Below are 6,000 nucleotides of genomic sequence, written 5' to 3' on the forward strand. Positions count from 1 at the left end.
GCATACTCGCGCTTTTTTACGATATTGCATGCGTTATTTAACTCGCGAAGACTACTGCAATGCGGTATTTGCCGGTACATGTGCTAAATTACGCCCGCGAATAGTCACCGCATATGAATGGTAGCATAGAAATAGTGTATAAAAATTGTCGCCGCATATAAATGGTGTATATAAATATTAGCCACATATAAATAGTAGCATATAAATAGTAGCCACATATAAATAGTAGCATATAAATAGTAGCCACTAGTGATGAGCGAATGTGTTCTGGTTTCTTTAGTGAAAAATTAGCAAATCTTTCGAAAGATCCACAAAACGGCAAAAATGTTGTGCGGGCAAAAAAATTGTTGCTGTGACTATTATTTTTTTGACGCTTGTATAAATGTTTGTATGTGCGGTGAATTTTTGCGTGGCGAATTTTTTCATGAGTTTTGCCATTGGCGGATTGTTTTGCGAAACGCATGAAAAAAAATTCAACGCACGTCCAAAAATTCGCTGCGAATCCATACCTGGCGAAACATTTCATCACTTGTAGCCAAATATAAATAGTCGCGCAAATGAACGCACGCCATGTTAGCCATACACGCCAATACTTGCAGAAAATTACTGTATTAAAAATGAACATTTCGCTGCAAACTGGCGGCTGCGTCACTCTGGGGGAAACACAGACTTGAATAAATTACACTGTAAGTCCATATTTTATTGCAAAAAATCATTTACTGTACTTTTGTATAATTTTTGGTAGTAGGTGTTAATTTTTGCATAGCCGAATGCGATATTTAGCGCGCAAAAGTTATAGTGAATCATGCGATCGTATTCTTTTCAGCGCGGAAATTAACGCATGCGGTAAAACTAGTGCGAGAAATAACCCATGCGAAAATGGCGATTTTTCGCACGCGATAACACTATGGTGAATCGCATGCAAATTATTTTGCGTTTTTTAACACAAAAAAGTGTGCGATAATTTTTATCGCACTTTAGTGAATCAGGCCCATAGTTCTAAATCAGGGCTGAGCAATGGCTCATCTTTTACATTGTTGAACCCTTGCGTTTCATTTTGCATCAACTCATAACAATCATGGGCCGTGGCATCTAGTGGCCCCTCTTCATGAGGTATCAGTGTGGCTGGATTTAAAATGTTACATATTTTTATTGTAAAATTTGTTGGAGTAAGTAAAGCCACTTCATATTTTGTTAGTCTAGCTGCTGACAGATGCTTTGTTTAGAATTTCAGTTACACAATGAGGCACCAATAATTCCAACTTATGATCCAACACTAGATCTGCCACCTTATCCAGCAATAGCGCACAGGCTGCTACAGCCCTTACTCAGCTTGGAGATCCCTTGATTATTGGGTCTAACTGACATGAGTAGTAGGCTATTGGCCTTGTTTTTCCCCCCATGTTTCTGACACAAGACTCCTGTGGTGTGACCATTGTTCTCATGCCAATAAAACTGGAATGGTTTTTCAGAATTTGGTAGTGCTAAAGCTGGTGCCTCTGTTAAAGTTCTTTTTAGATTTTCAATTGCCTTGTAGTTTTTCTTTACTGACTTTGTTACCAGTCTGAGCCAGGAAACACCATAATCCTACTGTGTCTTCCTTACATTTCTCCTTAGTTTTACAACACAAAAGTAAATATTGTAATAATACTGTATCTTTGTGTTTTGGTGCCCACCCACTTAAGAAATCATGTAGAATTTTATTAAATAACATTGGCGAATTTACTGCCCCCTTGTGTAAGTCACGTGAAGCACCTTTGGACCCCTTCAAATGTAAAAGCAAATAGATAATAGCTGCTGGCATCCAGCCTAATGCTGAAGTATGCATTTGTGATATCTATAATGGAAAAGCAACCAGCAGAGGGCGGTATTTGACTTAACATAGTGTGTGGATTAGGTACTATTGGAGTATCTGCTTCAATAATCTTGTTAACTGCTCGTAAATCGTGTACCATTTGATAAGTTGGAGTTTTCCCTTTCTCTGTTCGTTTACGAACTGGAAATAGAGGGCTGTTTACTGGTGACCTCATTTTTACCAGTACCCCTGCTTTCTCATACTCCAATATTTGTACTCTAATCTGTTGGGCACTCAAAGGGTACTGGGGTAGTCGTGGTTAAACTGCACCCTCTTTGATTTTTATTTGTACCGAGGGGACAGCCAGTGTCCCTATGTCATATTTACCTTTGGCCCATAGTGACTCTGGTACTTCTGTTAAGTACTGGTCAATGTCTGTTGTTGGCTGTGTAGGACTTGTCATTAGTAAAACAGCAGTCACATCATTTAGTATATTATCTGCCAAAGGGCTGGTTAGTGTTACACCATTTTCAGTAAATTCAATAAATGCATTTATATGTGATAGTATGTCAGCCCCCAAAAGATTTACAGGTACTGTATCAGAGACTAACAGAGATGTTATTAGTTCCAACTGCCCACCCACTCTTACTGATACTGGTTTTGTTTCTTTCATTTTTATTTGTTTACCACCCAATCCCATTCCAATTATTTCTTTGTCATTTAACAATAGTTCTGGCACCTGATCAGCTTTCAGTACTGGCTTAGCCGCCCCTGTATCCACTATACACTTTATGTTAGCATATGGTGCCTCCCTGAGCCAAAGGCATACAATGGCTTGTGAGGGGGCTTGGGTGGTTGCTACTGAGTAAGTGGACACAGGTTGGCTCATTTCTAGTGATGGGTGAAATGTTTGGCCAGGCATGGATTCGTGGCGAATTTCTGCGTTTCGCCATTGGCGGATAGATTCGAGAAATGGATGAAAAAATTTGCCACGGAAAAATTCACCGCACGTCCAAAATAATAGCTGCAGGCAACAAAATAAAAGCCGCGGGCGATGAAATAATAGCCGTGCGACAAAATAATAGCCGCAGGTGACAAAATACTAGCTGCGTGACAAAATATTAGCCGCGGGCGACAAATTTTTTTTGCCGCACAACATTTTTGCCATTTCGCGGATCTTTTGAAAGATTTGTGAATTTTTCGGCGCAGCGAATAAGAACAGCTTGCTTATCACAACTCATTTCCTAGGCCGAATGTTTCCCAGTCTCAGAAGTCCCAGTCTCTTTTCCCCGGAGTTCCATGACTGGTCAACCCTCGGCTGTGGACACTCCCACCATGTGTCCCTTTTTATGACAATTAAAACATTTTGTCTAAAATTACCATAATTCTTTTGTTCCGTTACTAATAACACCTTTTGGGGCTTATTCTCTTTCACTTTCTTAATTTTTTCATCAATACCTGTACAAACTTCCTTCATGGTTTTTGCTTCAGGTCGAGAGGTTAATAAAGATTCTTTAAATTCCTTTTTTAACCCTTCTATGAAAGTAGTTTCTTTATTGAACTTTGTCTCTCTCATTCGAGTCCAAGTAGCCAGCCCCAGTAAACGGCAATTTCAATCTGTAAAAGAATTCCACAGATCTTTCCTCACGTGTTTGCTTAAGGTTAGTGGCCATTGCCCAAGTTTTATTTAATTTTCCTACTAACCAATGTTGTTCTAAAGCTTTAATTAAAGCCGGTCCCTCCCTTATATCTTTTGCATCCCCTGTTTCTTCTCTAATTGTGGAACCTGCTTCTTCCTCCTCTTTCAGAGTATGGGCCTTGCACTCCTGTATAATAGGAATAACCCTTGGCCCAAATCCCAATCTCATTAACTGTTCTATGTCCCTCCATGTAGCATTATAAGTGTATTTCACTTTAAGTTTTTTTACAAACCCTGCCGGATTTACATCAGGGTCTGGAATTCCCTCTAAAAGGGACATTTGCTCAGTTTGAGACCAAGGTTGGTACCAATTTACACTGTATTTTGGGACTGGATTATCACCCTCAAATACAGCTTGTGTCCTGGGAAATGTACCAACTATATCTTGTTTTGGAGCAAAGGGAACACCTTCCCCTGTGTGTGGGTAAGCGGAAGGTAATTCAGCCCCCCCCCCCGTATAGAGTCAGATGTCACAAGAGACATTGGGGTTCATTTACCAACACATCGCAGAGCTGTAATAGTCACAGAGGCAAAACTTTTGCCCTGCGCATAAGCTTATTTAACAGTATAGCGCAAACACGGTCGCTTAAAGTTTCATGTGCTAGTTTTGATGCAAACTGCTGCACCATACAAACATGCACATATGATGTCACAAAACTGCACATATGATGTCACAAAACTGCACATATGGTGATGCAAAACTTGTCATAAATGATGTGCATAGATGGCGCAAGCTAATGCTCTAATAGGCCTGTACCAACTACATGCTCCCTAACTTACCCACCCAGTCAGTTAGTTGTTAAATGGAAAAAAGATATGAGAGGCTCCATCACATTAACAATAGAGATGTAGCGAACTGTTCGCCGGCGAACTAATTCGCGCGAACATCGGGTGTTCGCGTTCGCGAAAATTCGCGGACTTTTGCCGATGTTCACCACTTTGGGTTCGCCGCGTTTTTTTTGGCGCCACGTTTTTTCGCCTTGGTTTTTCCGCGGCGTTTTTCCACCGCGTTTTATCGCCTATGCATACACATAGGAATAGCTTGCGGTTTGTTTTTTTTGGCGTTATTTTTTGGCGTTTTTTTTTTGGCGTTATTTTTTGGCGTTTTTTTTTTGCGTTTTTTTTTTTGGTGTTTTTTTTACAAAGTATTTTTCAGAGAAATTTTTGCTTGATCCCCCTCCTGCATGTCACTGCCCAGGTCGTGGCACCCTTTAAACAACTTCAAAATCAGTTTTCTGGCCAGAAATGGCTTTTCTAGGTTTTAAAGTTCGCCTTCCCATTGAAGTCTATGGGGTTCGCAAAGTTCGCGAATATTCGCGAGTTTTGGCGAAAGTCCGCGAACGGGTTCGCGAACATTTTCGGCGATGTTCGCTACATCTCTAATTAACAAGGGAAACTGACTTTAAAGATAAGAACAAAGTTAAAAAAGGGTAAATGTTATTAAAATATTGTAAACAAATGAACAATTATATTTTTATAATAATGCTAATTAACATATCATAAATTTGAGAAACATTAACATGGTTTTATTAATGACATACCTGAATTAGTTTATTGTAGCGCAAATCTGCGAATACACTAGCGCAAATGATGAAGAACGCGTAGTCAGAAATACGCCACAAATGAACAGGTGTAAAGATTTCAATGCAGCCGTGCCTGCGCAAATCTGCCCATATATACGCGCAAATAGCACATATATAGGCGCAAAGGGCGCACTTGCTCAAAAATCGGGCACTTAAAACACGCCCCTAGCCACACCCCCCAAAAACACGTTGTTGCTTGCGACATTATTGCCCAGAATTTGCGACATGCGCATAAATAGAACTGGCAGAAAAATAAATGAACCGTCGCAATGTAACGCATATGCAATTGTGTGTGCGCACAAAATGGCGCATAATCATAATTGCGTCGGTTTGTGTGCTGCGATGCATTGATAAATGAGCCCTATTGTGTGTGTGCTCACTGGGTTGGGTAAAATAGCCTCTTACCTTCTCCCTCTGCCTCTTGTGCTTCATAATCTCTGCAATACCCCCTTTGGTAACTATAAAAACATTTTAAATCATTTTTTTCCTTACATTTGCACTTACAGCATCTAATAAAAGAGTTTTAGTCTCTGTGCTTGCGTTGTCATTTTCACCTTATTTTTTCCTTAATACATTTTATTTTTGGACTGTATTCTATTTTTATTTCTTTACTTTTTTCTATTAATTTTTTTCTTTTATTTTTCCTGAGTTCCTAATAGCCCGCATCTCTTCCCTTTCTGTCTGTTCTTGGGTTTTAATTCGCTTTTCGACGGCAAAGGTAGTTAATAAAGCTGTAAACCCATTATTATTATAAGGATCATCTTCATCTAATATGCTTCCATCTGGCCAGGAGGCAGGAGGTTTACCTTCTGAACATATCTATAATTTCCACTATAGAAACATTCTAAAACTTTCTCCGGTTTCTTTTTACTCTCTGCTCACCATACACGTGCTGCAGTCTCATAACCTTTCTTTTACAACCA

This window comes from Xenopus tropicalis, chromosome 6 (genome assembly GCF_000004195.4).
Source record: "Xenopus tropicalis strain Nigerian chromosome 6, UCB_Xtro_10.0, whole genome shotgun sequence".
Lineage (NCBI taxonomy): Eukaryota > Metazoa > Chordata > Amphibia > Anura > Pipidae > Xenopus > Xenopus tropicalis.